Raw genomic sequence first — 27,214 nt, 5'->3', positions numbered from 1 at the left:
CTTTCGTGACTGCAGGGATTCATCTTCTTGGTTCTTTCGGTAAAGTCACGTAGAAGGGAAATAATAAAATAATAAAAATATAACATAATAAAATAATTCTCACGACGTTTCGGCCACAACGCAAGCAGCCGTCCTCAGGTGAAGAACAGGTCTGTCGAGAAGACAGCGTCTGAAATGTCACTTCTCCTCACTTACCACGACGACTTCAAAATATATATATCCACACAATTGACGAGATGATGCTTCGTGCGATGCTCCCTTATTTATAGAAGAGACACGGGCGGGAGGGATAGTTACGCCATCGTCATCATCATCATCGTCGTCGCTATCTTTTTAATCTCTCCGCAGTAGCGTTCCTCAAACCATCCTGGGGTACAGCGAGTCCTCACAGACTGAAGGGGTGAGCGAGTTCAGATCCCAGTTCTGGGGTTGAGGGAATTAAGGGGTTTAAGGGGCCGTCCATAAATGACGTCACGCGATTTTGGACGATTTTTTACGGCGTCACAAAAAGTCAGACCCCCCCTCCCCCTCAAATATGACGTCACAAAGCTCTGCCCTCCTCCCCCCCAAAATATATGCTTCAAATCGCTTTAAACTATTGTCATTGTAGTGCGTATGTAATGTGCCGCTGCACTCTGATGTTGTAGGAGAAAACATTTATTAAAAAGTCCATTTAATTAAGTAGAACGTGTTGTCTATATTTATTTAAAGTTGCGCATTTTGATGCGACGTCACATTTCTCAACCCCCCCCCCTCGTCACACATCATCACAAATGTCTGACCCCCCCCTCCCCCCCCGAGGTGCGTGACGTCATTTATGGACGTTCCCCTAAGAGAGGTAAATATCGGGTCAGCGTGTGTGTGTGTTTTTCGCTTTAACGATACGCACACATGGAGTCACGTGGGTAAGGATCGACGTTTGCGAGATTCGTATCTGCTGCGTTGAATGGTTTTGCGTGACCCCTGCAAGCCACGGAATTTTATTGTATTATTTTATTTTTATTGTTATTATATTATTTTATTATTTTAGTATTTTTTTTTCGGTAAAGTCACGTAGAAGGAAAATAATAAAATAATAAAAATAAGACATCATTATTGTATTATTTTCCTTCTACGTGACTTTACCGAAAGAACCAAGAAGATGAATCCCTGCAGTCACGAAAGCTTTAAATCGAAATTTAAGCCACGGAATGTCGAGTCGTTCATTTCAGTGTTAAGAAATAAATAATGGCCATCGATTGTTTCGTTAATTCGTGACAATTTCGGGCAGCTCCCCTTTTATCCGCTGCAAGCTGCGTCTAATAGGATGACATTAGGAATAATACTCGGTGCGCGGATAAACAGGAAGGGTGGAAAATCACGAGGATGGATAAGAGAGGTTTTCTTCGCTGTACCATGCCAGCCACACACAGCGGAGTTTGACTGGCGGTGGACGAATGGTAAAACCATTTCCCGTTTTGCTTTTGATTCCTGCGCGGGGCACAATTATTGAGCCCATTCGTGCTCCAAATCGACGTTTGGAAGAAAGAAAATTCCCTCGAAAAACCGAGCCTCGTTTTGGGGGTGGGAGATTTTCAGTCAAGCGGCATCTGCCGTCAGCTGGACGTCTTCAAATAGAAAAAGTTATTCATCACGGTCCACGCCTCTTGAAAAGGTTTCTCACGCCGTCCATCGCAATGCCCTGCCAACTGGGTGGCATGCAGCCATCGCTCCCACACAACTTGTGAGCGTAACGCGTTTTCACCGGCGTGTATGGTTTATGGTCTTTATAACAACAACAACAACAACAACAATTTAACGCTGCCGTACGGTAAATCACTCTTCTCGACAACTGACGACGACTCGGAAGGCACAAGGAACCGCGGACGAGAGGAAAGACAGCAAGCACTCTTTGGTTTTTTCGGTATATCACGTAGGTAAAAAATAAAATAAAATAAATGAAATCACAACTAAATTAAATCACGACGTTTCGGGCGCACCGCACGTGTGTATTTTTTACCTACAAAACCAAGAAGTATAAATCCTTGCAGTCACGAAAGCTTCAAATCTAGAAGACAGCAAGCGGCCAGGGCTGTGAGCTGGCACTAACAATTTCCCAAGCTCAGTGGGGTCCTCAATATATTGAAATGTTTTTTTTAGCAGATCCATTTACGAGTGTTCGCACGTGGCAGGAAACCGGAGCACCCAGTCAAAACTGCTCGTGCGAGGGGGAAACACTCGATCCCATACGGAAGTCACAGATATCTGTCCAAAATGTTGCTGTACTGCCTTCTCCTGGCAAGCTACGGTACGGCACCTTGACAACCTTTGGAAGTCATCTTCTTGGTTCTTTCGGTAAAGTCACGTAGAAGGGAAGTAATACAATAATAAAAATAAAACATAATAAAATAAAATAATTGTATTACTTCCCTTCTACGTGACTTTACCGAAAGAACCAAGAAGATGAATCCCTGCAGTCACGAAAGCTTTAAATCGAAATTTAACCTTTGGAAGGCAGATTCACAACATTCGTGTGATCCACCAACCATTTGCTGCAGCCTCCACACTGCTGGGTTACACACCACGTGCATAGCCAGCACCACACTTCGCCATCCCGCTGCTGGATGGAGGCCGTCCCATGCCGAGTCAGTCGATGGGGCTGTCGAATCATACTTCACCACAACGGTCAGTGCGGGCTGGAGAAAGAATTGCTCAGAACTGGTTCGTGTATCACTTGCCACTGATGGCGGCCGTGGCAGTGAATCAAACTCAGCACAGTAACGACGGCACCACCGGTTTAATCATCAATATTGCACAGCTGAGCTAGAATTTTTTTTTTAACTAAAGTATGAATCCTTGCAGTCACAAAACCTTCAAATCTAGAATCTTAAGAGTGCCCGTGCGGTGGATTGCAATAGCTCCAATCACGCTGTGTTGCAATGTGCAACAACTGTGACCATGTGACCAGCAATTTTTTTTCCCTTTCGTCTTAAATAATTCATAAAACGCTGCCTGCCTCCCTGCTGAACACATTAAGTCTGCCGCGGCTGGCTCACACACACGCACACACGCACATGGTTACAGGGTTAAATCACGTGCCTAGACATCCCCATGCTGTGGGCCAGCGATGGCATTTCCTACAAAGGCGCATGTGACCAGCATGTGTGTTGTTTTCGCGTAATGGTATTTTTTAATATATTTTTTTTTGCTACGTAGCAGTGGTCCCGAGTCAGGAAGGCGCCTTCCTTGTTCATAGACCAACACACGATACCTTATGCTTGTGCGGCACCGTGCGTGTGTTACAGTAAAGCGTTCTTCATACTGAACAACCCAGGGAGGGTGAAAAAACTAAGAACCTTTTACAATAGTAAAAGCCACTGGCCAATCAATCTGCTCAAGGTTAAGCTCATGTAAACAAATTTGGTTTTACGTATCACCAAAAACGATTCGAACGTGGCTGCGTTTCTCATACAGTAGCACGACCTATGAGCTCGCTCAGCCACACATTCGCTCACTCATCCACCAACAACTAGCTTGCTATATTTATTTGAATTCGGGGAGGGCTTTTAAACATTTTATTTCATTTTACCAGGTAAGGCCCACTGAGCTATGTAGCTCTTTATCAGAAGCGACCTGGCAGCAAATGACAGCTCGACAAAGAGGCTCATCCCGTGCAAATGTACAGCAGCCAAATACGCTGAACACGTGATGTCGATTCGAAATGTGGAGGGCAACACCGGGGGAGACCCGGAGAAAAATCCACGGCGCGGAGAAAAATGCGCAGACATCTGGGTCGGGATCGAACCCACGACCTCCTCCTGTATAACCGGCGAGGTAGTTAACATCTTGCTACCGTGGTGCCCGTCTCGGTTCGCTGCTTTAATGATACCGGTGCCAGTCACTCGCCTTCACTGCCCTTGACCAGCACGAGAAGAGCAAACAAAAGCATCAACCCAAGCACGCACGCTCGGAAGGGGGGATATCACAGCACCGCTGGGTCCGTTAATGCGATTGGCAATTATATTGTAGTGCCACGTCGCCGAGTGGCGCCCGCCTGATTATAATCCAATTCGGAGCACTCGCCCGAAAGCCCAGAGCCCGCATGGCACGCAGTGTGGCAACGCTGATAAATTGGTAGCCGGATTAGGTTGAACAAGATTAAAGCAAATACATTTAACGTCGGGCACAACATGCGGGAGATGCGTGTGTACACACACACAAAGACAAATATTCCCCCCCACCCCCACATAGCCTGAACAGACTGTTGGGGCAAGCGCTTAACACGTAGGCTTTCGCGACCAATATTATTCTGGCGAATTGCCCAATGATGCCGGATGCAATTACCAGCGAAACGTCGTACTACTCAAATTGTAAATGTTGTGGTTTCACGTTTCAACACACCGGGTGGGCTAAAGCAGTGAACTATTTGTCTTTTGTCAACGTGACTCACTTTTTTACTGATTTGCCGTGTCGGGTGGTGGAGGGTTACGACACATTTATAAATAACGCGATCTAAACCCAAAAACGTTGATTATGGGGCAAGTGCTGTTAGCGAGCACCTATGAAGGCCGGCACAGCACACGAGGGGGTGGGTGGCCAGCACCAGGCCCGGCCGCCTTTGTCTCCCAAGTGGCGATTATTTTTACGCATCGCACCACGTACTCATTTGAGGCCGAGTCGACCTAGGGGAGGCCCTAGACCGGTTCAGATAATCGTCACCGGTGTTAGAATCGAATTCGGGTCGCCGGGTTCGTAGCGCAGCGTAGCGCAGCGTAGCGCTAACCACTACGCCACCGCTCACCTCATAGGTACGACTCGCGAACGGCACTTGCCCCAACAGCCTTTGTATGTTGACAAAAATATAAATCGACCAGAGATTGGCTGCAATAAAAGTGACAAAATAACACAACAGACTCGACTGCTGTTGCTTTGGGAGCACCTACTCAAGCCACAACGGCGTACGATGCGAGCGGCGTTACGAGCACGATTTGTTTTTAACAGCACCTTGGCATCTACCACAAGTAGAGCATTGAACAGTTTACAAGCTACAGTTGCAGAGCAAACAGTGTTAAGCGGCGGCATTGGGTTGGCCATACGTCAAGCAGCAGATAGAGCCCGTCTGTTTGTGCATCCCTCAACCAGTGGCCGTTGCTGGTGTTAAAAGACCGAGTCTACGGGGTGTTGATACTGTGGGTAGAGCGGCGGGTGGCGCTTTCGCTGAGTGACAGTGAAAGCAGGCCCTTGGCACCAAACACCACCACGGCATCAAACACCACCACGCCACCAACCCACATTGACCAGCAAGGTGAAGTATGGTCAAACAACGCAATGCCATCATCAGTGAAAACCCCCCACTCTTACCAAGAAGTGGTGACACTCAAAAGTTCTGCACAGATGGAGGAGTCAAGAATCCATTTCTTCCCAATCGCCTAGAGATTGAAAACTCATTTCTTTAGAACTGCTTTTTGTGTTTTGGTTTGTCGTCCCTCCCCCACACCTCAGATTAGCACGATGGGCTGTGTACAGTGCTAAAGAAGTTCAACATACATCCTTACTATTTTAGTTTTTGCTTTAACAGGTAAGGCCCACTGAGCTATGTAGCTCTTTTTCAGAAGTGACCTGCCCACAAAATGATAGCTCAACGAAGTGGCTTATCACGTGGAAATGTATAGCAGCCAAAAACTCTGAACCAGTGCTTCTTAACCTGGGGCAGAGGTCGCAATCGGGTACCCGATTGCCGTACCCTACCCGATACCCGGATACCCGTACCCGGCCGGGTACGGGTGCCCGTTTGTGACCCTGGTATGGCCGGGTACGGGTAAGGAATCAAAACCCGTTTGCGACCTCTGACCTGGGGTGCATGCCCTCCCTGGGGGTGCGAGATGCCCTTCCTGGAGGTGCGAGATGCCCTTTGTGGGAGTGCAAGACACGGCCAAATTTTTGTTTGAGGTAAATAATCGAAAACACATATTAAGCACAGACACATAAGTACAACTACTTTGCTTCATCAAACCTATCTATGTATTCACATTTTGGATTTTTTTTTTCTATTGAGAACCAAAGGGATGCAGGCTGGAGCAAAGGTTCCGAAGCACTGCTCTAAACGCGTGATGTTGATTCTAACTGTGGAGGGGAAAACAAAAATCCACGCGATCACAGAGAGAGAGAAAGAGACACGCAAAATCCAAATATACAGCTGGCAGCCACCGTCAGGGTCAGGATCGAACTCACGACCTCCTGTATACCAGGCGAGGGAGCTAACATCTCCTAGCCACCGTGATGATGATAAGAGAGAGAGAGACACGCTGACTCCAAATATACAGCAGTAGGCGTCAGGGTCGGGATCGAACCCAAGACCTCCTGTATACCAGGCGAGGGAGCTAACATCTCCTAGCCACCGTGATGATGATGAAAGAGAGACACGCAGGCTCCAAATATACAGCAGCAGGCATCAGGGTCGGGATCGAACCCACGACCTCCTGTGTACCAGGCGAGGGAGTTAACATCTCCTAGCCACCGTGATGATGATCAGAGAGAGAGAGACACGCTGACTCCAAATATACAGCAGTAGGCGTCAGGGTCGGGATCGAACCCAAGACCTCCTGTATACCAGGCGAGGGAGTTAACATCTCCTAGCCACCGTGATGATGATAAGAGAGAGAGAGACACGCTGACTCCAAATATACAGCAGCAGGCGTCAGGGTCGGGATCGAACCCAAGACCTCCTGTACACCAGGCGAGGTAGTTAACATCTCCTCGCCACCGTGATGATGATGAAAGAGAGACACGCAAACTCCAAATATACAGCAGCAGGCGTCAGGGTCGGGATCGAACCCAAGACCTCCTGTATACCAGGCGAGGGAGTTAACATCTCCTAGCCACCGTGATGATGATGAAAGAGAGACACGCAGGCTCCAAATATACAGCAGTAGGCGTCAGGGTCGGGATCGAACTCACGACCTCCTGTATACCAGGCGAGGTAGTTAACATCTCCTAGCCACCAGGAAGGCCTTCTTGGGGAGGCCTTCATCCAGCAGGAAATCGAGCGTTGCTGATGACAATGATTATTTTTAATGAAAAAAAATATGTGCATTTATAATATGCACTGCTAATTATTTCGATACACGATAAATTTCCTGCCCGCGCCCCTAGCCACCGCCGCTGTCAAGTGTTCAAATACGAAGGTGCATTGCTTATTGCTCGTCCAGGAGCATTCCACATGCGGTGGAGTACATGAAGCCATCGCTCCAACCTTCTCGCATTTTCCAATCACACGACAAATTGTGTGCGCCACAGTGGCCACCCCTGAAGACTCATTCACGAGGTGCCCCCCCCCTCCCCCCCACAATGCACCCCCGCAGTTCAATTGGAATATACAGCAGGCATCAGGGTTGGGATCGAGCCCACGGCCTCCTGTATACCAGGCGAGGTAGTTAACATCTCGCCGGGCAAGCTTGGCTTGCGAGGTGTGTGACCGGACGACAGAGAGAGCAATTCGGGGCGAGGTTATTCAAAGACGCCGTGGTGAATCTCACCCCGAGGGCCTGCGCACTTTGGCGAGCTCACGAGTCTGAAAAAGACGTACACAATTTTGGTACTAATTCGGAAATCTTTACTCCGTGGATCGCTTCGTCACATGGCTCGTTAAAACATCAGGGCGAGGGTGAAGACGCCCTCCACTTTGTGTTTATTGGACTGGCAAATGCCACACACAGCAAAACAATAAATTATACTAAACAATGTTTTTTATTTGACCAGGTTAAGGCCCACTGAGTGATATAGTTCTTTGTCAGAAGCGACCTGGTTATCACAAGTGATAGCCCAATGATGTGGCTTACCATGTGGAAATGTAAAGCAGTAAGCCGAATACTCGCGTCATGTTCATTCTAAATGGGGAGAGGAAAACTGGAGGACCCAGAGAGAAATCCTCTCAATCAAGGGGAGAACACGCAAACTCCAAATATACAGCAGGCATCAGGGTCGGGATCGAACCCACGACCCCCTGCATACCAGGCGAGGGAGTTAACATCTCCTAGCCACCGTGGCGATGATGAGCGAGAGAGAGATGCAAGCACAGAGATCTCCCCACCCATTAAGTGTCCAGAACAGAACCCTTGCCCACCACACAAGAGGAGGCCTCTAATGTAAATGTCGAATTATATACGCTTCCTTTTCAACATAACAGGTATTTTTGCTGAGAGTAGAAAAAAAACAACGCAATTGTTATATTCTGTCCAGGTGACCCACCTGCTGTTGGTTGGCTCTGTCCGGAGGATCAAATGTAGACTCAGGAGAATTGCCCGATGATGCTGGATGCAATATACCAGCGAAACGTCGTACTAAAAAATTGTAAATGTTGTGGTTTCACGCTTCAACACACCGGTGGGCTAAAGCAGTGAACTATTTGTCTTTTGTCAACGTGACACTTTTTTTGCTGATTGGCCGTGTCGGGTGGTGGAGGGTTACGACACATTTATAAATAACGCGATCTAAACCCAAAAACGTTGATTATGAGTAATATTGGTCGCGAAAGCCTCACACGTGTTAAACTCAGGAGACACGATTGACATTATAATTGCTATTATATACAAAGACAAAGATCCCCCGTATAGCCTTGGCAGACAGCTGGGGCAAGTGTTGTTAGCGAGCAGCACCTATGAAGGCTGGAATGGCACACCAGGGGGTGGGTGGCCAGCACCACGCCCGGCCGCCTTTGTCTCCCCAGTGGCGATGTTTACACACCGCACCAGGTACTCAATTGAGGCTGAGTCGACCTAGGAGAGGAGGCCCAGAACGGGTTCAGATAACCGTCACCGGGGTTGGCCATGAGCGAGGAATCGAACTCGCGCTACCAGGTTCGTAGCGCAGTGCGCTAACTGTTGCACCACCGCTCCCCACCTATTACGTACACAAGCGAACCTAACAAAGAGACAACAAAAAAAGACGAATTGTGAATCAAATAGAGCCGTGTGCGTGCCAGCTGCAACAACTCCGGTCTTTAATTTTAGGCGTATCCCAACAATTTGTACAAATTGGTCTTTCAGACGCTAAAAATAGAGGTCGTTGATGTGTACACCTCCTCCGCCTCCTCGAGATGGGCTTCATTATTTGCTACACGAAACAGCATTGTGCGATAGTGTCACTGTGTGGCACACAGTTGCTGTGCGGGGTGTGATAGTGGAAACACTGCGAGTGATTAGTGACCCTGTTAAGCGAGCGGTGGTGTGCAGTGCCAGATTACCGTAGTAGCAGCAGTAGCTACATATGTAGTAGCTACAGATGCAGTAGCTACTAAAGGTGTAGTAGCTACATATGTAGTAGCTACATATGTAGTAGCTACATATGTAGCAGTTACTAAATGTGTAGTAGCTACATATGTAGTAGCTGCATATGTAGTAGCTACGGGCCCCGCACTTTCAAGGGCCCCGCGCTAAATGCTTTCAAGCTATAAATTCAGGTTCAGTGATTCTGCACTTGCTCTATTACCATAGTACTATACCGCCTTCGACTTTTACGAACGACTGGGTGTTTAAGATTAGCAATTTGACGTACTATCTGGCTGTATAGCAAATGAAAAAATACAATTACTTTACTGTGCAAGTAAGAAAACGTGTTTTAATATTTATGGTTTTTTTTTTATTTAGGGCCCCCTTGTAGCATAACGCTACTGGCCCACACTAGCTTCATCCGGCACTGGCTGGTTGTGGCGCTACGAAACCGGCGACCCGAGTTCGATTCCCGCTCACCGGCCAACACCCAGTGACGGCTATCTGAACCGGTTATGGGCCTCCCCTAGGTCGACTCGGCCTTAAATGAGTACCTGGTGCGGTGTGTAAACTCGCCGGAAAGACAAAGGCGGCCGGGCGTGGTGTTGGCCACCCCACCGCCCCCGTGTGCCGTGCCGGCCTTCATAGGCGCTCGCTCACAGCACTTGCCCCAACAGCGATATGGCGGGGGGGGGGGATTATCTTTGTGTACTGTGTGAGTAATAGTGACTGTGTTAAGTGGTAAGTGACTCTGTGATAGTGACTGTGAGCACAGAACACTCAACAACCGCCGTTCGACCCCTAAGGGGCGGCGACGTCACCACGGCGCTTGTGCCAGGCTAGGTGCCCTTTAATGCCACGTGAAGTTGTCGAACGCCCGCTGGCAGGAGGTCACGGGACCGACCCTGCAGGTGCCACGGGTCGACTGGCTGAGATGACTACTGGCCGATGCATCACCTGTGCTCCCTACTGTGGCACAAAAAAAAACAAAGACAAAGATCCCCCATATAGCCTTAACAGACTGATGGGGCAAGTGCTGTTAGCTAGTAGCTCCTATGAAGGCCGGCATTGTGGCACGCGAGGGGGTGGGTGGCCAACACCACGCCCGGCCGCCTTTGTCTCCCCAATGGAAATGTTTACACACCGCACCAGGTACTCATTTGAGGCTGAGTCGACCTAGAGGAGGCCCAGGACCGGTTCAGATAATCGTCACCGGTGTTGGCCGTGAGCGGGGAATCGAACTCGGGTCGCCGGGTTCGTAGCGCTAACCACTACGCTACCGCTCCCCACACTACCACACAGTACACTACCACACAGTACACTACCACACAGTACACTACCACACAGTACACTATCATACAGTACACTACCACACAGTACACTACCACACAGTACACTACCACACAGTACACTACCACACAGTACACTGTCAACTGCACGATGGACTTCGCCCTTCTGAGCGAGCTGCAATGATTAACTCCCCCACCCCCCACCCGAGATTTGAAGCTTTCGTGACTGCAAGGATTCATATTCTTAGGTTAATTTCGGTAAAGTCACGTAGGTAAAAAAATTACATTAAAATAAAAAATCACGACGTTTCCGAGGCAACACAAGCTTCCGTCTTCAGGTAGAACCGTCACAACCCGACAGCTGTATATAAATGAGAGATTACAAGAGCTACCACTCCGTATATATATACGGAGTGGTAGCTCTTGTAATCTCTCATTTACTTGATACAGCTGTCAGGCTGTGACGGTTCCACCTGAAGACGGAAGCTTGTGTTGCCCCCGAAACGTCGTGATTTTTTATTTTTATTTAATTTTTTTACCTACGTGACTTTACCGAAAAAAACCTAAGAATATCCCCCCCCCACCACCCCCCAATATTTTTCCTGCTCTTACTTCCTGAACATGACAGCAAGGGACGTGCTGGTTTGTTTTTGCAGGGCGGGCCGTGAGTGACAGTTCTGAAGTTATAATCCGCAAATCGTGATGCAGATAACTTTGGTCATAATAATAATGATGGTGGGCGATTAAAGAGTAGATGAGCTCAGTGAATGCGTCTCTTCATGACGGTTTCGGACTACGCTGAACATTTTTCTTCCAAAGTCTAATTAAAGATGCAGATGATGTCACCCAACATTTCGTCAAGCAACGGATACTAGTTGTATGCGTTTTTCCACTCAGCGTTATTACATCGGTGTGGAAAACTGCAGATTTAGGAGAAGGCGTGGAGGGGAGTGGAGTGAGATGAGAGGGGAGAGGCAGGAGAGTGCGTGGAGGGGAGTAGAGTGAGATGAGAGGGGAGAGGCAGGAGAGTGTGTGGAGGGGAGTAGAGTGAGATGAGAGGGGAGAGGCAGGAGAGTGCGTGGAGGGGAGTAGAGTGAGATGAGAGGGGAGAGGTAGGAGAGTGTGTGGAGGGGAGTGGAGTGAGATGAGAGGGGAGAGGCAGGAGAGTGCGTGGAGGGGAGTGGAGTGAGATGAGAGGGGAGAGGTAGGAGAGTGTGTGGAGGGGAGTAGAGTGAGATGAGAGGGGAGAGGCAGGAGAAGGCGTGGAGGGGAGTAGAGTGAGATGAGAGGGGAGAGGCAGGAGAGTGTGTGGAGGGGAGTAGAGTGAGATGAGAGGGGAGAGGCAGGAGAGTGCGTGGAGGGGAGTAGAGTGAGATGAGAGGGGAGAGGTAGGAGAGTGTGTGGAGGGGAGTGGAGTGAGATGAGAGGGGAGAGGCAGGAGAGTGCGTGGAGGGGAGTAGAGTGAGATGAGAGGGGAGAGGCAGGAGAGTGCGTGGAGGGGAGTAGAGTGAGATGAGAGGGGAGAGGCAGGAGAGTGTGTGGAGGGGAGTAGAGTGAGATGAGAGGGGAGAGGTAGGGGAGTGCGTGGAGGGGAGTGGAGTGAGATGAGAGGGGAGAGGCAGGAGAGTGTGTGGAGGGGAGTAGAGTGAGATGAGAGGGGAGAGGCAGGAGAGTGTGTGGAGGGGAGTAGAGTGAGATGAGAGGGGAGAGGCAGGAGAGTGAGTGGAGGGGAGTAGAGTGAGATGAGAGGGGAAAGGTAGGAGAGTGTGTGGAGGAGAGGAGAGTGAGATGAGAGGGGAGAGGCAGGAGAGTGCGTGGAGGGGTGTAGAGTGAGATGAGAGACACATGAGAGGCCATTGGAGGGTGTTGAAGGCGTTGAGTACGATATGAAAGGAAGTGGTTACGTAGTGGTTCGTGCACTGCGCTATGAACCTAGAAACGTCGTGATTCTGGCCATGGCGAATACCAATGGCGAGTGACATGTGAACTGGTCCTGGGCCACCCTACACAGGCCCCACATTGACCGGAATGGTGAAGTATGATCACCCAACTCAGCTTCCACTTACTGACATGCCATGGAGAGGAATTCGTGAAGCAATGCATGGACATGCCTATTTACTAATGCACTGTTGTTGTTATTGTTGTTTTGAAGCCAGTTCCGCTTTGGCCAGGATATTTTCTCGACTTCGGCGATCCCAACATTGTCTGGATCAGGCATTTAAGTTTAGGATCATTTTTTTCCTACAGAGACACTGCTTTTGATACGAAAGATAAGGTTACATTTAACTTGTTTTTATATTCTGTGAATCCAAAACACATGGCTTTAACACAACGAAATGACTTACTCACTTGTGCACCCACTCACTCAATTACCCATTCACTCATCACTTATTCACTCACCCGCCAACTCAGCCATCTACCCACTCACTCAGCAACTTGCTTAAACACCCACACGCCACTAAATCACTCACCCACGCCGTCTCTAACATACCCACTCGCCTACCCACTCACTGACTCAATAAGCCACTCGGTCACCCACATAGTCACTCACACCCTCAACCACACACCAACTCACCCTCCTAGTCACTCACACCCTCAACCACACACCAACCCACTCATCTAGTCACTCACACCTTCAACCACACACCAAAGTCACCCACCCACCCTCCCTCTTACCCATCCGCACAAGCTCGCACGCGCCCGCCCGCTCGCGATGATCTATACACACGAAGACAGACGAACATTAAACTCATAATCAACGTTTTTGGGTTTAGATCGCGTTATTTATAAATGTGTCGTAACCCTCCACCACCCGACACGGCCAATCAGTAAAAAAGTGTCACGTTGACAAAAGACAAATAGTTCACTGCTTTAGCCAACCGGTGTGTTGAAGCGTGAAACCACAACATTTACAATTTGAGTAGCACGACGTTTCGCTGGTTGGCACATCGGTGGAACGGAAAACAATTCGTGGAGCAAAATAATTCGTGGGGGGAAACAACCACTTCTAGATCACATAATCATTATTCCTTTCAGAAATGTGTCTTCAGGTGACAGCCTTGGACTGCCTTCACGATCGATAATTGTTTTTTTACCCTTCTATCTGGCAACAAAACTGACACCTTTTTTACAAGGAGTCATGTTTGCATAGACCACAATACCTGCAGTCATAATGCAAACAAAAAACATAACTCGGATAATGTGCACTGTCCTTGAAGTTGATTGGACCACACCCGAAACATGACTCCTTGTAAAACATGTGTCAGTTTTGTTGCCAGATAGAAGGGTAAAAAACCAATAATCATATTTTTACTGGCAAATGAGGTTCCAATGGTGCCTTCACGATCGTTAACACCTCGCAGATATCTGGAGATCTGCTGACGTTGCCACTTCGTTCACCGCGTAACGTATTGTCTGCAACGGAGTTCATTTTTCTTTCCCCAACTGGAGCGTGGCATTGTTTGGGGCCCTGTTGTTGTTGTTATTATTATTATTAAGGATGGCGCCTTGCGGACACACAATTAGGAGATCGATGAAAATGGCATGCGCATTTTCAGCGCTCATCTTTAAAAAATAAAGTGGGGGGGGGGGGCTACGACTGACGGACGACGGAAATTCTCGATGATCGATACAAACTTTCACTCGGGCGGGGAGCGAAAGGAGTCGTGCAAAGAGAAAACGCTTCAGATTTGACAGCGGAGGTTTCGCCCGGGTGGCTGGGGAGTTTTTGCTGCGTCAAGAGTGCAGAGTTTGGACTTCTCCGGGTTTAAGCCACCCCGTGATGAAACCAGGTTCTTAAATGTGGCGAGCTGATGGTCTAAGCCCGCTCACCAATGGCTTGCACAAATAAAGTTCACCGTGACATTAAACAAAAATTCAGAGTTGGCTCAGAGGTCAGAGCACGCTGGGGCCTGCCGCTGCTGAGACCCTAGGTTCAATCCCAGGTCGCAGCTACCTGAGCTTAAACCAGATCCTCAAAATGTCGTGAGTTGCACACAAAAAAATCCAGCATTTGTCTATATATATATCTCGTATTGCTATTTAATTCCACCGATTCCAGCTTTGGGGAAGTAACAACAAAATACCGCGTTGATTGACGTGGGATGAAGGCACCCTTTTGCAGGTCGCGTTAAACGTTGTGCTCCGAGTGTGGATAAAAACGGAGGGCGGGAGGCGGGGTTTCGAATAAAACGGCGTCGGTAGTTCTGTGAATCCACTTCTTTGGCTCTTCCCTCGAGACGGAACCGAAGCCGTGGCGGAGACGTTTGGCCGATCTCGCGCCGTGAACCGCACGCACGGAAGAAGAACAACAACAGCAAGGACTGTTGTGCGCTTTGTCTGCTATCACGCGCGTGCGTGCACGTGCGTGCGTGATAGCAAAATCTCACGGAATGCACCCGATCTCGTCGGATCACACAAGCAAAGCGGACGGAGTCCCCGGGTGACACGAGGGGTGGGGGGAGGGTGGGGGGGGCAGCCTGCCCACTGCATCATTCCACTTCTAATTGGGACACCTTCATCGGACTTGATTTTTGCGGTTTCTCTGTCGAAGAGATTCATGAATATTAACAGGCTAACCACTTGCCTAAGTAGGGGTACACCGATTGATGTGTGTGTGTATATAATAACAAAGACAAAGATCCCCTGTATAGCCTTAACAGACTGTTGGGGCAAGTGCTGTTAGCGAGCACCTATGAAGGCTGGCACGGCACACGAGGGGGGTGGGTGGCCAACACCACGCCCGACCGCCTTTGTCTCCCCAGTGGCGATGTTTACACACCACCGCACCAGGTACTCATTTGAGGCCGAGTCGACCTAGGGGAAGGCCCAGGACCGGTTCAGATAATCGTCACCAGTGTTGACCACGAGCGGAAATCGAACACGGGTTGCCGGGTTCGTAACGCAGCGTGCTAACCGCTACACCACCGCTCCCCATATACATACACACGACACACACACACATATGACAGTGCTAACGCTACGCCATAATGAATATCAGCGGGTTGCCATCTGTCCGAGCAATGTATCGACGAATCCGACACGGTGTGCCGGATCCCACGTTCTCCTCTTTTCGGTCGCCCGTTTGCCTTCCTGCCAACGCATCGCTCTCTGCCTTCCACTCCACGTTCATCCGCTCGCTTGCTCCCTTGTCAGCCTCCGTTCCAATTTTCTTCGGCGGTTTCCACGCCGTCGCGTCCTTTTGTGAAAATTCAAGCCGTTTTGTTCGGTGGGCCCTCGCCAGCTGACCCGCAACCACCGGACATGTGTGGGAAGAAAAAAATATTTTCACAGCTCATTCCTCCGGTATGAATGAAGATTGTGATTCTGATCAAAAGGGTCGAGACTGATTCTAGATTTGAAGCTTTCGTGACTGCAAGGATTCATATTTAGGTTTTTTTCGGTAAAGTCACCTTCTCCAACCATTATATAAACGGAGTGGTAGCTACTGCAATCTCTCATTTACTTGATACAGCTGTCGTGGGTGTGACGGTACCACCTGAAGACGGAAGCTTGTGTTTGCTTCCGAAACGTCGTGGTTTTTTTATTTTTATTTTATTTTACTTTTTAATGTTTTTTACCTACGTGACTTTACCGAAAAAACCTAAGAATAGGTCGAGACTGAGTCGCATGCGCACCGATTGAAACCTGTCTTATTCGGCCGTATCGACTGGTTGGCTGATATGTTGTTGTTGATGTGCAATTCGTTTTTAGAAAACACACATATTTTTTTGTGCTATCATTATCTCATCATTTTCATCCCAAACCGCTTTCGATCATTTGGCCAGGGCACTCTTTTTTTTGCTGGGGTTTTATTAAAATTGAGCCCAAATGTCCCTGTGTGCCTTGCCGGCCTTCATAGGTGCTCGCTAACAGCACTTGCCCCAACAGTCTGTTAAGGTTACTCGGGGGGGGGGGGGGGTCTTTGTCTTTGCCTTTTGCGTGCACGCTGTGGGGCCGCCAACCAATTTCCCGACGGGACCCAGGATCCCCCCCTAACAGACCCCAGTCCACTTCATGGCTGAGAGACAAAAAGGCTTGGGTAGACATGGGTTGCGTTGTTGTTATTGTTGTTGCTGTTGTTGTTGTAGCGTGTATTCATTCGCGCGGAGCGGTAACCAAGGCGGTCGACAGCGGTGCGCTCCGACACCTTGGCAGTCGTACCCAGAATCGGAATATTTATTGACACTGTGAGGAATCCGATGAACTGCGGAGCTCTTTCACGCGCCGTCTAATGCCACGGCCTTCACGGCCGCAGTCGCGGGCAAAAGTCGCGGTGGCATCAGCGGCGTCATCTGCAGTCACAAAGGACGACTGGCACTGCTGACGCAAGTAGCAATGTCACAGTGCCGTGCCAGCCCTGTGACATTCCTCAGTCCATAGCTTGTGCCATCATCATCATCATCATCTCAGATAGAGCCAGGCTTTGTCCAACTCCCCGTACGAAATTCACCTCGAGCATTTGTTTGGCATTCAATGGAGGTCACGCGCAGACATGAGCATTTAAAACGCGCGCACACACACACAGGGAAACCCACTAAAGCAGAGTTAAGTTTTAGATTTGAAGCTTTCGTGACTGCAATGATTCATATTCTTAGGTTTTTTCGGTAAAGTCACGTAGGTAAAAACATTAAAAAGTAAAATAAAATAAAAATAAAAATCACGACGTTTCGGAGGCAACACAAGCTTCCGTCTTCAGGTGGTACCGTCACAGCCACGACAGCTGTATCAAGTAAATGACTCAGCTGTATCAAGTAAATGACTCATTTACTTGATACAGCTATCGTGGCTGTGACGGTACCACCTGAAGACGGAAGCTTGTGTTGCCTCCGAAACGTCGTGATTTTTATTTTTATTTTACTTTTTAATGTTTTTACCTACGTGACTTTACCGAAAAAACCTAAGAATATCAGAGTTAAGTTTTTAAAAATGCCCTTAAAAAAGGCACACATGAGGCTCTGTTGCCTGGGATGGTGGGACTGCAGTGCAGACTTGCTCTGCTTATTCAGCAGCGTATTGCCAAAAGGCTGTTCGTGTGTTATGCAAGTATATATCCATCAGATAGACACGTCATATGCAATGTATATTGCACAATGATGAATTGGCTAAACATGGCACGTTAAGTCCCTCTTGATAAAAAAAAACCTCGAGACTTTTTCCAAAGGACGACTGATATCATTGTGCAGACGGCAATGTAAGCATCCGATTGGACAGTGTACAAAGTAATATATAGTATCGTAATTGTATAGTGAATATACAGCAGTATATTTAGTATACTGATGATACTATGTAGTTTATACTTTAGTTGTTTACGTGGTGGTTTTGGTTGCTGCAGCTACATACTATTAACACTCCTTCCCTTTATTAGTGCTACCCCTATCCCCTCCTTTTGATGCTGCTAATCCTGCATAATGCACGGGCATAAGTAGTACTTATCACATACCTGCATTTCCCATATCCCCTCCCTTTGATGCTGCTAATCTTGCATAATGCACGAGTATAAGTAGTACTAATCACATACCTGCATTTCCCATAAATATGCTAAATTGATATGCAAATTATTTTGTCAAGGCGCCCTTCCTCCCCTTCCAACCCAGCTTAAATATACGCTCCAAGCATGGTGCTGTTTCATTCAGACGCTGTCTCCCCGACAGACCTGGTCTTCACCTGAGGACGGCTGCTTGCGTTGTGGCCGAAACGTCGTGAGAATTATTTTATAATGTTTTATTTTATTATTTTATTATTTCCATTCTACGTGACTTTACCGAAAGAACCAAGAAGATAAAGTGGCTCACTCATATTGGAATTACCGAGCCATTGCTTGAAATTCCACATTGCTATTGGTCGGGGCGGTCTATGACCAAATCACCCCGAATTTTCCCAATCTCATCGGATCTGGTGAGTGCAGTGCGGCGATTCCTCGCTTAACGAGCGTTCACACAATGCGGTTTCGCTATAACGCGGTTCTTCTTTTAATTATTTAACGAATGCGTGTTGGGGCACGTGGTGTTGGGCACCTGGTGTTGGACACGTGGTGCCCAGCACTCATTAATGGGATTGGCCAAACATCCCCGATACAATCTGGGTACTCGGCGAGGCCTTCCTGAGTCAATAACTGACGTCATTATTATTAGTATTTACAAATTATATTAGCATTATTGTTTCGTAAGGTCTGAATTGTGCGTACATTCTCTTGAGGATAATTGTTACGCAGTTGATGAACAATAAAAAACCTAATAAGTGTCATTTTTCGCATAATTGCTGTACATGCAACTTGTCATTAGTTTACGGTTTAAATAGGCCTAATTAGGAAGAGAGAAACGGGCTTAATTTGAAAACACGCAGCGCCACTGCACAGGGCAATTAAAACGGATGCCTCTTCACAAAATTGGGCCAGCGTTGCCTCATCTCCATGCCACTTTGAGCCACATCAAGGCACGCGTTTTAGAAACTGCATATTTTGCAGACGAAATTTAGTTTTTTCGCTCACTCGCTCGAGCGACGGGATTTAATGATGCACACTGAACGTAAAGTAACGACATCCCGAGGGGGTTGGGGGGGGGGCGCGTTTATAAAAATAAAATCGGCATAGATTCACCACTCCGTTACGCTAATATCTCTCTCTCTTCTTATTTTTACACGCTTTCTTTTAGCTCACTGTCTGTTGTTGTAGTTGTTGTCGTTGTTGTTGTCGTTGTTGTATCCTCAAATCTTTTTCTTCAAATCTTGTAACTCAATTTTAACACACTTCCCAATGTGGTATCGACTGCAAACTTGGTATACTTATGTCATACTGATGACAATACTATATTTGATCATAACAAATAAAAATAACATTTGATTTAAACATTATTTTTAATATGTTATGTTTCGGCTTGGGTCAAATTGTCCACGGTCAACTGACGTTGGCTGTAATTGGCCACGGTCCCTTACGTCATGGCAAGCCTTGGGGCCACTTCCTGGAGTCGTGGAGTTCTACCATTACTAGTACATTTCATAAAAGCGTGTTTTTAAAAAAGCTTTTTTTATTTGACTTATTAGCTCCATTAACACTCGGGGGGTGCTTCCCCGTCCCAGTTTTGTTTGTCGCCCCCTCTAACCGCAAGTCCAAGAAACTAACGACGCAACACCTAACACGGCGGCGGTGGTGGTGGCGGTGGTTTACAAGTTCCTGGACAATGCCGCGTTCGGCGAAACGGCGTTCGACAAATTATTAGGCCTTTTGGCGTCCTCTGGTCTAACACCGTTTGAGACAAGGCTCGAAAGAAAGCTGTCTCTGGTGTGGACCAATCAGTTTCAAAGACAATGCATATGTTATGTGTGTTTTTTATTTGCATTCTGACCACAAATATTGTGGTTAATGCAGACATGATTCCTTGTAAAAGATTTCAGTTTGGTGTTTAAACATCTCAACACCAGTTTTGTTGCCAGAAAAAAGGGGAAAACCTATTCTCATATTTTGGTACTGGCAAAGGAGGTCCCATGATGGGAAAAGTAGGGTCACGTTCCTGGGTCTAAAATTGTCACCCTTCCCTCTTTTGTTTCATTAATTCTACGCGATTTCAACTCTTGTTATTGTAATCACGGCCGCCGCGTCACGCTCTATTTATTGCGTTTACACCCTTTTATTTTTAAATTTCACCTCCACACAAAACGCCCGTTTCCATTCCACTCATGCGCAAACGCTCGCCAAACTCCCCTCTCCGCTCCCCGACACTCCGTCACTCCAACGTCAACGCTTCGCCATCCCGGCGTCCGAATGCCAAACGTCCTCAACGACTCGACGGCCAGATGCACGTGGCAACGCGCAAGCATTCCACGGTCGCACGAAAAACAACGAAACAACGACGAGGACAACCACGACAAAGATTGCCCCCCCCACCCCTCCGTGTAGCCTTAACAAGACTGCTGGGGCAAGTGCTGTTAGCGAGCAGCACTTATGAAGGCCGGCACAGCGGCGCACCAGGGGATGTTTACTACACACCGCACCAGGCACTCATTTGAGGCCGAGTCGACCTAGGGGAGGCCCAGGACCTGTTCAGATAATCGTCAACGGTGTTGGCCGCGAGCGGGAATCGAACTCGGGTCGCCGGGTTCGTAGCGCAGCGCCGCCGCACGACAAGACACGCACACACGCACAAAAACACGCACACACGCACACACGCACAAAAACACGCATGGTAAAGTGTTCTCACAAGGTCCGTTCCTTCACAGCTTCCAACGGCGCTCTCACGGCACCAATTTTCGACGCAGAGACGAGCATCTTAGCAGTGCCACAAGCTGCGTGCCGTCGAAACATCGCCGCTGCGTTCAGGATTTAAAAAAAAACAGACCTCACGGGGTAAACCGTGGAGAGACGGGAAACACGCGGTCGATATAAAACCGCGTTGAGCAAGTTTTTCCCCACACTTCTGATTCCACTATGTAACACGATTCATGTTCCTGGGTAGTGTTATTTTCTAATTGCTTATGCCTCAAAAGTATAGAAAATGGCTATTATTCCCCACAAACTTTGCTTTTGTGACCGGGACTTTACGTGAAGGAATGACACTAATGCACACCCACGTTTTCTCACTGAAAATAGGTACATTTCGAAATATCACTGTCCTGGCCACAAAAGCAAAGTTTGTGGTGAATACAAGCCATTTTCTGTACTTCTGGGGCATAAGGAATTAGAAAATAACACTTACTACACTGGAACAAAAATGTAGTTTTTGTTACACTGAATTCTCACTCGGTACAACGTACGGCCGACGGCAGAGGTGAACTTTTGTTCTGCGTTGCTGCTAGACTTGAGTGGACGGCACGAGAAATATTAGCCACAACCAGAGCGAGAGGCATATTGGGATGTGGTGCGCAGCGTGCTCAAATAGTTTCCAGGTCGCAGACCCGGACAGACGCGGCTGATATTAAAAATGGACACGTTTCAACAACTGAAAATTACTCACATATACACAACTGTCAACCCCTTATCAGTGCCCTACCTTATTACAGACCAATTCAGACCGAATTCAGACCGAATTGGTGACCCCGTGCGCTTATAAATCTCAACGTTCATCCTACAAAGTCCCATCGCAAGGGAGAAACACAAACAAATAGATACAAAAAATGTTGTCCGGATTGAAACGGCTGTACGCCGTACGGACCTGAAAACTCAATGTCCCTCTACAAGAATACGGGGTATAAACCATGTGGGTTGACAGCTATGATTTTAGGCCTCTGCGTCAAGTCCAGTGTGATAACCTTTACACCACGGCACACTCCCACGGATCTTGTATTGTACGAAATTTCGATATCACTATTGCCTATATCGCAGCGATCCTCATATTTGGCGTGTGACACCACTGCATTGTGTATTGTCTCAAGTCTGTTCTACATTAACGCGTGGCTTGTTTTGATATATTCAAGGGCAGCCCCCCTCGTTTGAAGGCAACACAATGGAGCATCTTACACGAGCCTAAACAATGGAACTTCAAGCGATGTTCAATGTGATGAAAGCCAGCTATTCAAAGCACGTGGCGTTTTGTCATAACCACGGCCCTCTGATGTGTACTCTCCTTGTTGTGCCACACAGCACCCCACGAATGCCATTTGGTACAACACGTGGCCTTCACGGAGCACAAGACCCTGCTGAGGTAAGGTCAGGGGTTATTTCCATATTACAGTATTTGTACAGTGGCAATAACCCCTGTACAGTTCGTATTTGTTGTGTTTGTTTGCATCTGACACTGCACACACACACACACAGCACACCACACAACAGAGACAGTCAATAGCACCGGGTTAAAGTTCACTGTTTTATCACTAACGGTGCAAAACAAATAACTACTCTCTTGGCAAGTGCTTCTTCTTTCCATCTTGGAGGAATCGGACACCACAGTTGGCAATTTGAGAATGCGTTGTACGTGTGTGTGTCCATGTCCAAGTGTGTACACACGTGTCGGCGGAGAGCGGTGGCGCAGCGGTCAGCGCGCTGCGCTACGGACCCGGCGACCCGAGTTCGATTCCCGCTCACGGCGATTATCTGAACCGGTCCTGGGCCTACCCTAGGTCGACTCAGCCTCAAATGAGTACCTGGTGCGGTGTGTACAACATTTCCAATGGGGAGACAATGGCGGCTGGACGTGGTGCTGGCAAACCACAGCCCGGACAGGCCCAGGTGCCAGGCTAGGTGGACAAGGGGGGGGGGGGGGGCTCATTTAATTCCTTGCACCAGGGACCTTGCCCACCACCAGGGCCCATGGCAACCACCAGGGCCCATGGCAACGATCAGGGCCCATGGCAACCACCAGGGCCCATGACAACGATCAGGGCCCATGGCAACCACCAGAGCCCATGAAAACCACCAGGTCCCATGGCAACGCTCAGGGCCCATGGCAACCACCAGGGCCCATGGCAACGATCAGGGCCCATAGCAACCACCAGGGCCCATGGCGTCCACCAAGGCCCATGGCAACCACCAGGGCCCATGGCAGCGATCAGGGCCTATGGAAACCACCAGGGCCCATGGCAACCACCAGGGCCCATGGCAACCACCAGGGCCCATGGCAACCACCAGGGCCCATGGCAACCACCAAGGCCCATGGCAACCACCAAGGCCCATGGCAACAACCAGGGCCCATGGCAACCCCCACGGCCCATGGCAACCCCCAGGGCCCATGGCAACCACCAGGGCCCATGGCAACCACCAGGGCCCATAGCAACCACCAGGGCCCATGGCAACCACCAGGGCCCATGGCAACCACCAGGGCCCATAGCAACCACCAGGGCCCATGGCAACCACCAGGGCCCATGGCAACCCCCAGGGCCCATAGCAACCACCAGGGCCCATGGCAACCACCAGGGCCCATGGCAACCACCAGGGCCCATAGCAACCACCAAGGCCCATGGCAACAACCAGGGCCCATGGCAACCCCCACGGCCCATGGCAACCCCCAGGGTGCAATCACCAGGGTGCATGGCAACCCACAGGGCCCAATGCAACCACCAGGGTCTATGGTAATCACCAGGGCCCATGTCAACCCCCAGGGCCCATGGTAGTCACCGGGACCCATGGCAACCCCCAGGGTGCAAGGCAATCACGCCCCGCCACTTGTGCACGTAGCTCTCGTGTGTGTCAACAAGGAGGCAGCCGGGCAATGTCAGAGCAGATGTGATGGGTCAGCCTAATGGACCCCGGCTCCCATCTGCCAAGTCTCGTATCGCAACCGGCTGCGACGGATGACTTCACCCCTTTTCATGAACTGCGCAGTGAGGACAAAAACAATGGATGGATTTTTCCGGATTCTCAATCGCCGTGTCTGTATGGATATGGTTTTGCTTACACGGTGATAACTGCTGAATTCCCTCCGGAGCACAGCGGCTGCGCGTGTGTGTGTGTGTGCGTGGCGCTGCGTTCCGCGCGCCGTACTGGTAACCCGGTCACCCGAGTTCGATTCCCGCTCACGGCGACCAACACTGTTGACCAGAGGTGGGACAAAGTCATTGTTATGCAAGTCCAAGTCGAGTCGCAAGTCATCAAATTCATGACTCGAGTCTGACTCGAGTCCAAGTCACATGACTCGAGTCCACATCTCATAGGTGAGACAAAGTCATTGTTATGCAAGTCCAAGTCGAGTCGCAAGTCATCAAATTCATGACTCGAGTCTGACTCGAGTCCAAGTCACATGACTCGAGTCCACATCTCATAGGTGGGACAAAGTCATTGTTATGCAAGTCCAAGTCGAGTCGCAAGTCATCAAATTCATGACTCGAGTCTGACTCGAGTCCAAGTCACATGACTCGAGTCCACATCTCATAGGTGGGACAAAGTCATTGTTATGCAAGTCCAAGTCGAGTCGCAAGTCATCAAATTCATGACTCGAGTCTGACTCGAGTCCAAGTCACATGACTCGAGTCCACATCTCATAGGTGGGACAAAGTCATTGTTATGCAAGTCCAAGTCGAGTCGCAAGTCATCAAATTCATGACTCGAGTCTGACTCGAGTCCAAGTCACATGACTCGAGTCCACATCTCATAGGTGGGACAAAGTCATTGTTATGCAAGTCCAAGTCGAGTCGCAAGTCATCAAATTCATGACTCGAGTCTGACTCGAGTCCAAGTCACATGACTCGAGTCCACATCTCAGAGGTGGGACAAAGTCAGTGTTATGCAAGTCCAAGTCGAGTCGCAAGTCATCAAATTCATGACTCGAGTCTGACTCGAGTCCAAGTCACATGACTCGAGTCCACATCTCATAGGTGGGACAAAGTCATTGTTATGCAAGTCCAAGTCGAGTCGCAAGTCATCAAATTCATGACTCGAGTCTGACTCGAGTCCAAGTCACATGACTCGAGTCCACACCTCTGCTGTTGACGATTTCTGAATCGGTCCTGGGCCTCCTCCAGGTTGCCTCAAATGAGTAGCTGGTGCGGTGTGTAGTAAACATCGTCACTGGGGAGACAAAGGCGGCCGTGCGTGGTGTTGGCACCACCTAACTCGTGTGCTGTTGCAGCCTTCATTAGGTGCTCGCTAACAGCACTGGCCCCGTAAGTCTGTTAAGGCTACACGGGGAATCCTTTTCTTTGTATTGTGGATAGAGTTTATAATGATTATGCAGTGTACATACATACAAGTCCTCAGAATACAATCATGGCCACCCTGGTTTGACACTTCTCGTTGTGGCAGATTTTCAACTCACCACCACCACCAGCCATGATAGATCCACTGCTGGATGAAGGCCTCCAAAAGCGGTCACCATATCTCAAGAATTCTGCGATGTAATAATCCACTCAGCATCACCTTCTGTACACGAGATGGTTCCATCGTAATCTCCCGGGCCTGCTCCTTCCCTCTGCTGCTATTCCATCATTCAGCTCGACCACGAACCATTATTCCTTCCAGCAACGTGTCCCGCCGAAGCCCACCACTAACTTTTCAATCGGAATTATGTAATTAACCTGCCGATGGTCTCTTAATCAATGTTTTTATTTCTGTGGATATATTACGAATGAAGATGACCACGGCACCGTGCGCTTTAAGATGCGCTTCTTGCGGCCGTCTGGAACGTTCCTTCTGATATTAGGAAGCCCGTTTGGGCTGCGCCCTTTTAAATCTAGAGTGAAAACTAACTTCTTAAGAACAGCTTTTTGTTTCGATTTAAAGCTTTCGTGACTGCAGGGATTCATCTTCTTGGTTCTTTCGGTAAAGTCACGTAGAATGGAAATAATAAAATAATAAAAATAAAACATTATAAAGTAATTCTCACGACGTTTCGGCCACAACGCAAGCAGACGTCCTCAGGTGTAGAAGACAGACGCTGTCTTCTACACCTGTCTTCTACACCTGAGGACGGCTGCTTGCGTTGTGGCCGAAACGTCGTGAGAATTATTTTATTATGTTTTATTTTTTTATTATTTTATTACTTCCATTCTACGTGACTTTACCGAAAGAACCAAGAAGAACAGCTTTTTGTGTTTCATTCGTAGACCTTCACCCACTCCTCCGATTAGCACCGTTGGCAACGCAAGGTGCGAAAGAAGTTCAAACATGCGTTTCTCCTGGTAACGTGTTTTTCTTTTCAGAACGTAAAGAAAAACCGAAGCAAAGTTGAGGAGACAAAACGGCAGCCAGAGGCATGACGCGAAATGTCCCGCGCCACTCGCCCCCCTCGTGTGCCACGCTGCCCATAATTGGTGCTCGTTAGCAGCGCTGGTCCCAGCAGTCAGCCTGGGCTATAAACGGGGCGATCTCCCGTGTGAGTGATGCTTATGCAGCGGCGGCGGCGGTGTCTAAGTGACCGTTCCCAAAAGCCAACGGAAAATCTGCCCCCCCCCCTTCCCACAGCCGGTGTGACACGTGTTGATGGTTCGACAAAACAAAACATCGCGTAACGTGCAGGATTCGAATCCGGACACGCACACACGCACGCGCGAGCGAGAGAGCGAGGACGCACGCACGCACGTACGCGCGCACGCACAAATGGGTCGAATCGTAAATATTTGTTATTTTTGGCTTTGCCTCAATGGAAGAGGCAGAAAAACAACCTCGGTGCCGAGCGGCAGGGCACACGTTTTCAGAGTAGAGGGGTGGGGTTTTTTTTATTAAATACAAAAACCACAATTGAGTGAAACGTTTTTTTTTAAATCTTCCACAGACAGGCACAATGGAACGCTTTCCCCATTTGCACACGGTGCTGTGAGTACTTGGCAATTTGTCATTGGTTTTTTTTTTACCCGGGGGTTTTCAAGGGAGACGGTTTTCCCTTCTCACGAAGCTTACGAAAAGCTAAAGTGCTAGAACGTTTCGGCACGGCAACCGTGTCACTGCTGGATTAAAGGCTTTCTACTCGAGCGAGCTGCAGAGGGTCCATTCCGGACGCTATTGCGGCCTACTCTTAATACATCTCGGTGAGGGACCTCGGGAGAGGTATGGGGCCGTCCATAAATGACGTCACGCGATTTTGGACGATTTTTGACCCCCCCCCCCCGTCGTCACAAAAAGTCAGACCCCCCCTCAAATATGACGTCACAAAGCTCTGCCCCCCCCCCCCCCCAAATAAAACATGCTTCAAATAGCTTTAAACTATTGTCATTGTAGTGCGTATTTAATGTGGCGCTGCACTGTGATGTAGTAGGAGAAAACATTTATTAAAAATAATATTTAATTAAGTAGAACGTGTTTATATTTATTTAAAGTTGCGC

This window comes from Lampetra planeri, chromosome 56, assembly GCF_965212315.1.
Source record: "Lampetra planeri chromosome 56, kcLamPlan1.2.h2, whole genome shotgun sequence".
In the NCBI taxonomy this organism is placed as follows: Eukaryota; Metazoa; Chordata; class Hyperoartia; order Petromyzontiformes; family Petromyzontidae; genus Lampetra; species Lampetra planeri.
Note: the sequence above shows the minus strand (reverse complement) of the source record.